Source organism: Ranitomeya variabilis, chromosome 5 (assembly GCF_051348905.1).
Source record: "Ranitomeya variabilis isolate aRanVar5 chromosome 5, aRanVar5.hap1, whole genome shotgun sequence".
Classification (NCBI taxonomy): Eukaryota; Metazoa; Chordata; class Amphibia; order Anura; family Dendrobatidae; genus Ranitomeya; species Ranitomeya variabilis.
The window spans coordinates 22,168,497-22,180,782 of record NC_135236.1 but is presented as its reverse complement, the minus strand read 5'-3'; the positions used below and the strand labels follow the sequence as shown (position 1 = coordinate 22,180,782).

The following is a 12,286-nucleotide window of genomic DNA, read 5'->3' as shown; positions in this document are numbered from 1 at the left end:
AGATTCCAGGGAAAATGCCCAATCCTGAGGGTCGCCACGCAGCAGGGAGATGACAATTTTAATCTGCTGAATGGGATCACCAGAGGAACGAGGCTTCAGAGCAAAAAACAGTTTACAGTTGTTTTTAAAACTCAAAAATTTGGACCTGTCCCCAAAAAACAAATCAGGAGTAGGAATCCTAGGCTCTAAAAGCGGAGTCTGAGCAATATAATCAGAAATACCCTGAACCCTAGCAGCAAGCTGGTCTACACGAGAAACTAATCCCTGAACATCTAAGCTAGCACAAGACTCCTCAGTCACCCAGAGGAAAAGAGGGAAGAAAAGACAAAGCAGACTACAGAAAAAAAATGCCTCATTGTTGGCCAGTTGTACTGTTATGATCTGGTGACCTTGGAGCTGCATGAGAGACTTTCTCAGGAGTAGGTGGTACCTGTACTGACCGCAAACCCTAATCTAACACCGCAACTAGAAGTAGCCGTGGGATGTACCTAACACGTCCTAGACATCTCGACACAGCCGGAGGACTAAATACCCCTATAGATGGAAATGGGAATTCTATCTTGCCTCAGAGCAGAACCCCAAAGGATAGGCAGCCCCCACAAATATTGACTGTGAGTATAAGAGGAAAGACACACGCAGGCAGAAAAAAAGGATTTAGCAAAAGAGGCACTTCTAGCTAAATAGAAAAGGATAGGACAGAATTCTAAGCGGTCAGTATTAAAATCCTAAAAACATCCACAGCAGATAATACAAATATTCCACATCTAACTAAAGACATAGAAAGTATATCTGCATCTCCTGAGAATCCAGCATGACTGAAAAATCCAAACAAAGTCTAAGCTGGACAAAAACACAATAAATTCCACTGAATTGCAAAGCACACTGCATGTGTGCACAGAGACAAAAAACCAGACACTTATCTTAGTTGAATCTGCAGCGGGGCATGAGGAGCCAGAGAGAGATGCAATCCCTCCAAGTACAATGGACAACTGGCACAGACTCATGGATACTGAAAACCTAAATACCTAATAGAGCTGCAATCAGCAGAAACACCTGCCCGGATTACAACCCCAAGCCAACTGCACTACCACCAACAACCACCGGAGGGAGCCCAAGAGCAGAATTCACAACACTTTCCATCCGTATCCAGCTAAATTTTGGAAAAACACTACAAAGGATTACATAGAGGAGCTTTTTTGGGCCTTGCAGTGCCGTTTACGGCTGTCTGCACGGTCTCTGTGTGAGTGCACATCGCTCTGTAGTCTGTCCGCAGCCACAGCTGGTTGTAGTCAGCTCAGGGTGCATCACTGCTTCATACCGTTCCATTGTCTGTTTCTCAATTAGTGCAGCCTGCTGCACATTTTTTCAAATTTATCCTATTAGAGGCTTTCCCTCCATATCCTGCTAGATTGTGGAAAAACACTATATAGGATTACATAGAGGAGCTTGTTTTGGCCTTGCAGTGCTGTTCACGGCTGTCTGCACGGTCTGTGTGTGAGTGCAGCTCACTCTGTAGTCAGTTCTGAAAAAAATAAAATAAAAATAAAGTTCACCAAACACACCACTTTACAGTTGTGTAGGCCACATTAGCTCATATAAAAGTCTAGTCCACACTTTAGAAAATTAGTGTTTCTTATACCTGTTAGGAGCTGATCAGGAATAAGCACACTAAGCCCTTAGTACTTTTTTGCTTATCTTTCTCAGTCAACCAAATGAAGAAGGCAGGGAGTAAGGCACGTGGGCATGGAGCAGGGAGAGGACGTGGGAATTCACCCAGTTTCAGCAGGGAACAGTCCTTCATGTGCAGCTTTGTAGGAGATCGCCGTACACCTCTGCTGCGTGAAGAACAAATTGAAAACATTGTCGGATGGATGGTAGCTAACGCATCGACTTCAATTAGTGCCACATCCTCTCAGGCACAGAGCACTGGAGATCACCCATCTGTCTCTTCACCACCTGCCAAATTGCCCAGACAGTCAGAGAGCCCAGGACAGGAGCCATCTCTACTTCTGTTCTCTGAATCTCTTGGCTTGGAAACAGGGGGCCAGCCAAGCAGCATTGGAGAAATGGAAGAAGAGGCAGTATGCAGTGATGCCCAACAGCTTTGTCTCTCTGACTCTGAAGAGACGGGTGGGCCAGTGCCTCCGGTCAGCACACCTCAGTACGTATCTGATGATGAGACTCAGGTGCCACTTTCAGGTGCGTACTGTGCTGCCGAGACTACCCAGGAGAAGCAGTTGGTGGAAGAGGGGAGGGTAGATGATGGAGGTCCTTGACTCATCATGGCGTGAGGTGCAGGAAGGTGGTGGGAGCAGCTCTGAGGAAGAGATTCCCCGAATGGCCCAAAGAGGGAGAGGGAGGGGGAAGACTGCGGAACCTGTAGCCTCCACTTCAGCAACCTTTAGGAGCATGCCTTTTCCAAAAAACAAAATGGGCACTTCCAAGACTTGCAGTGTCTGGTCCTTTTTTGACACAGTTGCAGATGACATTTGCTTTGTCAAATTCAAGGTGTGTCATCAGGAAGTCAAAAGAGGGAGAAATGTCAGCAACCTCAATACCACAAATATGTGGAAACATGTGCGGACCAGGCACGCGGTGGAGTTACAAAAACACACTGAAGACCTAGGCCAACCTACAGTGGCACCTACCACCTCTTCAGCTTGTGTTGTTGCCTCTTCCTCCAGCTCCCACACAGCTGGTTCGGCTTCCTCACAGGATCACCATGGAATAACCTCTGGCACTGTTGTCCAGAAACCCAGTGTAATTCCACCCACAGCACCATGTTCCCAGTCATCCTCACACTCCCAGCCCAATCTACAGCCATCGGTAGCACAGGCATGGGAGAAAAGGCGGCCATTCTCGGCAAACCACCCCCGAGCACAGGCTCTGATTGCAGCCATTGCAAAACTACTGTCCCTTGAAATGCTGTCATTCAGGCTGGTGGGGACTGACAGCTTCCGTAACTTGATGGCATTGGCAGTCCCACAATACAATGTGCCCAGCCGCTTTTACTTCAGCAGGCAAGCCGTCCTTGCCCTGCACAAGCATGTGGAGGGACACATAAAACACGCGCTACTGAATGCCGTCAGTAGCAAGGTCCACCTCACCACCGATGCGTGGACCAGTCACCATGGACAGTGGCGATACCTTTCCCTCACTGCCCATTGGGTTAATGTTGTTGAGCCGGGTACAGATCGTGCGAGTGGCACAGGACGTGTTCTGCCAACTCCAAGGATTGCAGGAATCCAGTCTGTACGCATTGACTCCTCCTCATACACAAGTTCCTCAGAATCATCGCTGCAAGAGCAGTCACAGTCCACTTCCACATGGACCCGTGAACGTTTACCTGTTACGACCGATATGAGCACCAATATGAGCACAGCTGTGACCAAACGTCAACAGGCTGTCTTGAAATTAATTTCTTTGGGGAATCGAAGCCACACAGCGCAGGAGCTCTGGAATGCCATCAAGCAGGAGAGCGACGTATGGTTTTTGCCAGCGAATCTCCAGCCAGGCATGGTAGTGTGTGACAATGGCCAAAATCTGGTGGCAGCTCTGAGCCTAGGCAACCTCACTCACATCCCATGTCTGGCACATGTGCTCAACTTGGTCATGCAGAGTTTAGATGACACTGCGAGGTGGGATCTCGGGCAGCACGGCCGCACCGGCACAGCCCGCCTGACACCAAATGATGTCAGAAGACCGGCAGCGCTAACTGCGCATGGCCAAGGTTGAACATAACAGCGCAGGCTCGTTGACAGATTCAAACAACGCTGAGGAGGCGGCGCACGCCGCCAAGGGGGTAGGAATAATGGCTGTGCTGTGTCCCATCATGAAGGAAAGTCCCACCTCTGGGACGGTTTCACGGTATCAGGGGACACATTTTATAAGTGTTTAGTTCTGCGTTTGCAAGGAGCATAATTAAGAGAGCCACCTTTTCCTTTTGCAGCATTAGGGCTGCACAAGTTGGCTCTTTCAGCTATAAACGCCTGCGGGGGGTTCAAGGTTCCCTTTCAACTTGCTCCAATTAGGCCTCGGCCTACACTCTGCTCCTCCTGCTTTCCCTGGGCTTCAACACCACCAGTTGCTGCCTGGAAGTGCTGTCTGCACAGTTAACAGTTTCTCCTCTGTTATTGGGGTTCAGTAACGCCAGCTGCTCCCCTGCTGTGTTGTGGCAATAACTCTAGCCTGCTCCTCCTGCTATCCCTGGGCTTCAACACCGCCAGTTGTTGCCCGGAAGTGCTGTCTGCACAGTTAACAGTTGCTCCTCTGTTATTGGGGTTCAGTAACGTCAGCTGCTCCCCTGCTGTGTATCCGGCAATGTGTCCTGCGACCGCCACGTGGACACTTCATCAGATATAAAACTGCCTCGAGTGCAGGCATCGGCCTACTCTCTGCTCCTCCTGCTGACCCAGGGTTCCAACACCGCCAGTTGGTGCTCGGAAGTGCTGTTTGCACAGAGAAAAACACTTGACCCTGTGTTAGTGGGGTTCATTAACGTCAGCTGCTCCCCTGCTGTGTATCCGGCAATGTGTCCAGCGACCGCCACGCGGACACTCCATCAGATATTAAACTGCCTTGAGTGCAGGCTTCGGCCTACACTATGCTCCTCCTGCTGACCCTGGGCTCCAACACCGCTAGTTGCTGCTCGGAAATGCTGTTTGCACAGTCAACACTTGCTGCCATGTTATTGGGTTTTGGTAAGGTCAGCTGATCCCCTGCTTTGTATCCGGCAATGTGTCCTGCGACCGCCATGCTGACACCACAACACAAATTAAAGGGAACCTGTCCCCCCCAGGCATTTGTAACTAGAAGAGCCACCTTGTACAGCAGTAATGCTGCATTTTTACAAGGTGGGTTATTTAGTTATTCTCCTTGCACGCATCAAACTGAACATGTATAAAATCTGTCCCCTGATACCGTTAAACCGTCCCTGAGGTGTGACTTTCCTTTGTAATGACACGCAGCAACCCCCTTTGCACCGTGCGCCGCCTCCTCAGTGTTGTTTGAATCTGCCCCGGAGCCTGTGCTGTTATGTTCAACCTTGGCCATAAGCAGTTAGCGCTGCCCGTCTTCTGACATCATTGGTTGTCAGGCTGGCTGCACCTGTGTGGCCGCTCTGCCCGAGATAACGCCCAGCAGTGTCTTATTTATTCTCACTGTGGGGGTGTGATTCATGGGCATGCGCAGTGCATATCTTCGCCTCTCACTCATCTCCTTCTGCCTTCTTCAGACTGTGCGGCTTCACGGCTGTGGCATGTGATAAGGGATCAGCTGACGCCGCACAGTCTGAAGCAGGTGTAAGGAAATGAGTGAGAGGCGGACATATTTACTGCGCAAGGCCATGAATCCCAGCCCTGCAGTGTGAATAAATCAGAAGACACTATGGGGCTGGGATTCATGGGCATGCGCAGTGCATATCTACGCCTCTCACTCATCTCCTTCCGCCTTCTTCAGACTGTGCGGCTTCATGGCCGTGGCATGTGATAAGGGATCAGCTGACGCCACACAGTCTGAAGCAGGTGTAAGGACATGAGTGAGAGGCGAACATATTTACTGCACAAGGCCATGAATCCCAGCCCCGCAGTGTGAATAAATCGGAAGACACTGCGGGGCTGGGATTCATGGGCAGCGTGACCACAGCGGCTGATGTCAAATGATCTCAGAAGATGGGCAGCCCTAACAGCGCATGCCCAAGGGATAACACAACAGCGCAGACTCTGGTACACCAAAAAGCAACGCTCAGTAGGCTGCGCCCAGCACCAAGGGGGTATTTTTGACAGCAGTGCTGCGGCTCATTAAGAAGGAAAGTCCTGCCTCCGAGACGGTTTCACGGTATAAGGGGTAAAATTTTATAAGTGTTTCATTCAGCGTGTGCAAGGAACATAATTGAAAGAGCCACCTTTTCCTTGTGCAGCATTACTGCTGCACAAGGTGGCTCTTCTAGTTAGTAACACCTGGGGGGGTTAAAGGTTCCCTTTCAATTTGCTCCAATTAGGCTTCGGCCTACACTCTGCTCCCCCTGCTGACCCTGGGCTCCAACACCACCAGTTGGTGCCCGGAAGTGCTGGCTGCACAGAGAAAAACACTCGCCACTGTGTCAGAGGGGTTCAGTAATGCCAGCTGTTCCCCTGCTGTGTAGCCAGCAATGTGTCCTGCGACCACCACGCAGACACAACAGATATTAAACTGCCTCGAGTGCAGGCTTCAGCCTACACTATGCTCCTCCTGCTGACCCTGGGCTCCAACACCGCTAGTTGCTGCTCGGAAGTGCTGTTTGCACAGTCATCACTTGCTGCCGTGTTATTGGGTTTCAGTAACACCAGCTGATCCCCAGCTCTGTATCCGGCAATGTGTCCTGCGACCGCCACGCTGACACTCCAACAGATGTTAAACTGCCTCGAGTGCAGACTTCGGCCTACACTCTGCTCCTCCTGCTGACCCTGGGTTCCAACACCGCCAGTTGGTGCTCGGAAGTGCTGTTTGCACAGAGAAAAACACTTGCACCTGTGTCAGTGGGGTTCAGTAATGCCAGCCGTTCCCCTGCTCTGTAGTCGGCAATGTGTCCTGCGACCGCCACTCAGACACAACAACAGATGTTAAACTGCCACGAGTGCAGGCTTCGGCCTACACTCTGCTCCCCCTGGAAGACAATCTTGAATCGGCCCCCCTGGTTCCAGTACCGTCAGCTGGTTCCGGGCAGAGCCTTTGGCTTAGGTGCCTCCTAGGGTAGAGCGAAACGGATCCGTCATTTTCATAAGTCGCCGACTTTTGGCAAAGTCGGGTTTCATGAAACCCGACCCGATCCCTGTGTGGGGTCGGCCATGCGGTACGCGACTTTCACGCCAAAGTCGCGTTTTAATGATGCTAAAAGCGCCATTTCTCAGCCAATGAAGGTGGACGCAGAGTGTGGGCAGCGTGATGACATAGATCTCAGTCCCCACCATCTTAGAGAAGGGCATTGCAGTGATTGGCTTGCTTTCTGCGGCGTCACAGGGGCTATAAAGGGGCGTTCCCGCCGACCGCCATCTTACTGCTGCTGATCTGAGCATTGGGAGAGGTTGCTGCCGCTTCGTCAGAAGCAGGGATAGTGTTAGGCAGGGTACATTCACCCCCAAACCGCTTGTGCTGTAGCGATTTCCACTGTCCAACACCACCTTTTGTTTGCAGGGACAGTGGAAGCTACATTTTTTTCCTCAGCGCTGTAGCTCATTGGGCTGCCCTAGAAGGCTCCCTGATAGCTGCATTGCTGTGTGTGTACGCCGCTGTGCAAACCAACTGCTTTTTTTCAAAGCACAAATCCTGTTGTTCCTTCCTTTCTGCACAGCTATCTTGTTTGTTTGTCCACACTTTTGTGTGCAGCTGTCCTTTTTATAGCTGCCTGCCATACTTTTCTGAGATTACTGCAGGGAGATAAAGATTGGCAAGTCTGCCTCTGTGCCAGTGCTGTGTGTGGCATCTGTCTCTCATTGTGTGCCACAGAAAACCTAGTGTGTAATACTGGGCCAGTTTTATTTTTTTGTAATTCTCCCTGAAAAAAAAATAGTGGGAGATTAAGATTGGCATTTCTGCTTGAGTGCCAGTGCTGTGTGTGGCATCTGTCTCTCATTGTGTGCCACAGAAAACCTAGTGTGTAATACTGGGCCATTTTTTTTTTTTAATTCTCCATGAAAAACAAAAAATAAGTAGTGGGAGATAAAGATTGGCAAGTCTGCCTCTGTGCCAGTGCTGTGTGTGGCATCTGTCTCTCATTGTGTGCCACAGAAAACCTAGTGCGTAATACTGGGCCATTTTTTTACAATTCTCCCTAAAAAATAAATAAATAGTGGGAGATAAAGATTGGCAAGTCTGCCTCTGTGCCAGTGCTGTGTGTGGCATCTGTCTCTCATTGTGTGCCACAGAAAACCTAGTGTGTAATACTGGGCCATTTTCTTTTAATTCTCCCTGAAAAAAAATAAATAAATAGTGGGAGATAAAGATTGGCAAGTCTGCCTCTGTGCCAGTACTGTGTGTGGCATCTGTCTCTCATTGTGTGCCACAGAAAACCTAGTGCATAATACTGGGCCTTTTTTTAAAATTCTCCCTCAAAAAAATAAATAAATAGTGGGAGAAACAGATTGGCAAGTCTGCCTCTGTGCCAGTGCTGTGTATGGCATCTGTCTCTCATTGTGTGCCACAGAAAACCTAGTGTGTAATACTGAGCCATTTTTTTTAAATTCTCCCTGAAAAAAAAATAGTGGGAGATTAAGATTGGCATTTCTGCTTGAGTGCCAGTCCTGTGTGCGCCATCTGTCTCAAATTATTGGGGCATAGAAAACCTAGTGTGTCATACTGTTAATTTTTTTTTTTTTAATTCTCCCTGAAAAAAAACAAATAAATAGTGGGAGATAAAGATTGGCAAGTCTGCCTCTGTGCCAGTGCTGTGTGTGGCATCTGTCTCTCATTGTGTGCCACAGAAAACCTAGTGTGTAATACTGGGCCATTTTTTTTTTTTTAATTCTCCCTGAAAAAAAATAAATAAATAGTGGGAGATAAAGATTGGCAAGTCTGCCTCTGTGTCAGTGCTGTGTGTGGCATCTGTCTCTCATTGTGTGCCACAGAAAACCTAGTGTGTAATACTGGGCCTTTTTTTTTTTTTTTTTTTTTTTAAATTCTCCCTGAAAAAAAAAATAGTGGGAGATTAAGATTGGCATTTCTGCTTGAGTGCCGGTCCTGTGTGTGCCATCTGTCTCAAATTATTGGGGCACAGAAAACCTAGTGTGTCATACTGTTAATTTTTTTTTTTAATTCTCCCTGAAAAAAAAAAATAAATAGTGGGTAGTGTTGAGCGATACCGTCCGATACTTGAAAGTATCGGTATCGGAAAGTATCGGCCGATACCGGCAAAGTATCAGATCCAATCCGATACCGATACCCGATACCAATACAAGTCAATGGGACTCAAGTATCGGACGGTATTCCTGATGGTTCCCAGGGTCTGAAGGAGAGGAAACTCTCCTTCAGGCCCTGGGAACCATATTAATGTGTAAAATAAAGAATTAAAATAAAAAATATTGCTATACTCACCTCACCGAGGGAACCGGCAGCGTTGTTTGCTTAAAATGCGCGCTTTTCCTTCCTTCCGTGACGTCACGGCTTCTGATTGGTCGCTTGCCGCCCATGTGGCCGCGACGCGACCAATCACAGCAAGCCGTGACGTAATTTTCAGGTCCTTCTAGGCATTCAGTATTTTAAAATTACGTTCCGGCTTTGTGATTGATCGCGTCGCGGTCACATGGGCGACGCGACCAATCACAAGCCGTGACGTCACGGGAGGCAGGAGACGCGCGCATTTTAAAATGCACGCGTGTCCAGCCTCCCGTGACGTCACGGCTTGTGATTGGTCGCGTCGCCCATGTGGCCGCGACGCAACCAATCACAGCAAGCCGTGACGTAATTTCAGGTCCTTCAGGATTTTAAAATTACGTTCCGGCTTGTGATTGGTCGCGTCGCGGTCACATGGGCGACGCGACCAATCACAAAGCCGGAACGTAATTTTAAAATACTGAATGCCTAGAAGGACCTGAAAATTACGTCACGGCTTGCTGTGATTGGTCGCGTCGCGGCCACATGGGCGGCAAGCGACCAATCAGAAGCCGTGACGTCACGGAAGGAAGGAAAAGCGCGCATTTTAAGCAAACAACGCTGCCGGTTCCCTCGGTGAGGTCCAGGCTGCGTCGGAGAGGTGAGTATAGCAATATTTTTTATTTTAATTCTTTCTTTTACACATTAATGTTGTTTCAATACCGATACCCGATACCACAAAAGTATCGGATCTCGGTATCGGAATTCCGATACCCGCAAGTATCGGCCGATACCCGATACTTGCGGTATCGGAATGCTCAACACTAATAGTGGGAGATAAAGATTGGCAAGTCTGCCTCTGTGCCAGTGCTGTGTGTGGCATCTGTCTCTCATTGTGTGCCACAGAAAACCTAGTGTGTAATACTGGGCCATTTTTTGGGGGGAAATTCTCCCTGAAAAAAAAAAAATAGTGGATATTAAGATTGGCATTTCTGCTTGAGTGCCGGTCCTGTGTGTGCCATCTGTCTCAAATTGTTGGGGCACAGAAAACCTAGTGTGTAACATTGGGCCTGGTTTTCCTTTCAGTGTCAGCCACCTATAAAGGTGTATATAAATCCTACAGAAGTTAGAGTTCACCTTATAAGTTGTTTTACAGTAACAAATACCGTTACTTTGGTTACGTTTTGCAAACAATGAGGAAGTCTGGTGGAAGAGGTCGTGGCCATGGGCAGTCATTGTCAGCTGGTAATGATGGTAGTGGTGGTGGAGCATCAGGTGGTCGTGGTAAAAGCAGTACAGCACCTAAGTCTCGAGTTGTTGAGCCAGGTTCGTCGTCTGGCTACACAAGGCCTCGAACGCTCCCTTTTCTGGGAGTAGGAAAACCGCTTTTAAAGCCGAAGCAGCAAGAACAAGTTTTGGCTTTCCTTGCTGACTCAGCCTCTAGCTCTTTTGCCTCCTCTTCTGAAAGTGCTAAATGTAAAAGCAGCGCGTCGTTAGTGGATGTTCACAGTCAGGGACAAGTCGCTTCCTTGTCTTCTTCATCCAGAACAAGAGAGAAGGATGCGTCAGGCGACACAACGGGTTACTCCATGGAGCTCTTTACACATACCGTTCCTGGGTTAGACAGTGAAACAGGCCATACCCATTAGAAGTTGAATCGGACATGGAGTGCACAGATGCACAGCCACAGCCAGATTACTATGCTGTTCCTTTGACTCAGACCAGAACATTGCCCTTGCAGTGTACTGAGCCAGAATCAAACCCAGCGGAGACTATGGTGCCCCGTCACGAACGCTATACCACCGGCTTACATGGTGACACAGACGAAGTTGCACACGACATAGAAGAGGAGGTCATAGACGACCCAGTTGTTGACCCCGATTGGCAGCCATTGGGGGAACAGGGTGCAGGCGGCAGTAGTTCTGAAGCGGAGGAGGAGGAGCCGCAGCAGGCATCAACATCACAACAGGTTCCATCTGCCGGGCCCGAATCTGGCCAAAAACGCTTGGCAAAACCAAAACCAGTTGGAGGACAGGGTGGCCATCTGGTTAAAGAAGCTCAGTCAGCAATGCCTGAAAAGGTATCCGATAGTAGAAAGAGTGCAGTCTGGCATTTTTTTAAACAACATCCAAATGATCAGCGCAAAGTCATCTGTCAAAAATGTTCAACTACCTTAAGCAGAGGTCAGAATCTTAAAAGTCTAAATACAAGTTGCATGCATAGACATTTAACCACCATGCATTTGCAAGCCTGGACTAACTACCAAACGTCCCTAAAGGTTGTAGGGCACCGGCAAGAATACCATCTCCAACCCTCTCTAAGTCACCCATGTCCACCGGCACCCCCGCTAGTTCCACCGTATGCAGCTCTCCAGTCCAGCTCACCCTTCATGAGACTCTCTTTAGGAAAAGGAAGTACTCATCCTCACATCCGCGTACACAGGGTTTGAACACCCACATTGCTAGACTAATCTCATTAGAGATGATGCCCTACCGGTTAGTTGAAAGCAAAGCTTTCAAAGCGCTGATGGACTACGATGTACCACGCTACGAGCTACCCAGTCGACACTTCTTTTCGAGAAAAGCCATCCCAGCCCTCTACCACCATGTTAACCCCTTCGTGACATGCGCCGTACTAGTACGGCGCTGCCGGCACTGCATTAGTGCCAGCCGCAGTACTAGTACGGCGCATCGATCACCGCGGTCTCACGCTGAGCGCCGCGGTGATCGGGTGCGGGTGTCAGCTGTATATGACAGCTGACACCCCGCAGCAATGCCCACGAGCGGCGCTGTCGCCGATCGCGGGCATTTAACCCCTCTGATGCCGCTGTCAATAGTGACAGCGGCATAGAGGGGGATCGCGCAGGGACGGGGGCTCCCTGCGCTCTCCCACCGGAGCAGCGCGATGAGATCGCGCTGCTCCGGTGACCTGGAAGGAGTCCCCGGATCCAAGATGGCCGCGGGACTCCTTCCGGGTCATAAGATGACCCTGCTTGCCGGCGTCTGCTGAGAATCCTCATAGCAGGCGCCGGCAAGCCCCTGCAATGTGCCTGGCACATCGGTGATCAGACCGAGTGCTATGCACACGGTCTGATCACCGATCTGTGATGTCCCCTCCTGGGACAAAGTAAAAAAGTAAAAAAAAAAATTTTCCACATGTGTAAAAAAAAAAAAAAAAAAAATTCCTAAATAAAGAAAAAAAAAATATATATATTCCCATAAAT

General features: G+C 49.2%; 1 protein-coding gene across 1 annotated transcript in view; it reads right to left on the bottom strand.

The window, feature by feature from the left end:
* Window positions 1–12,286, bottom strand: part of LOC143774712 (uncharacterized) — a 689,954-nt gene that overhangs the window by 147,608 nt on the left and 530,060 nt on the right. The gene's annotated exons all lie outside the window — the stretch shown is intronic.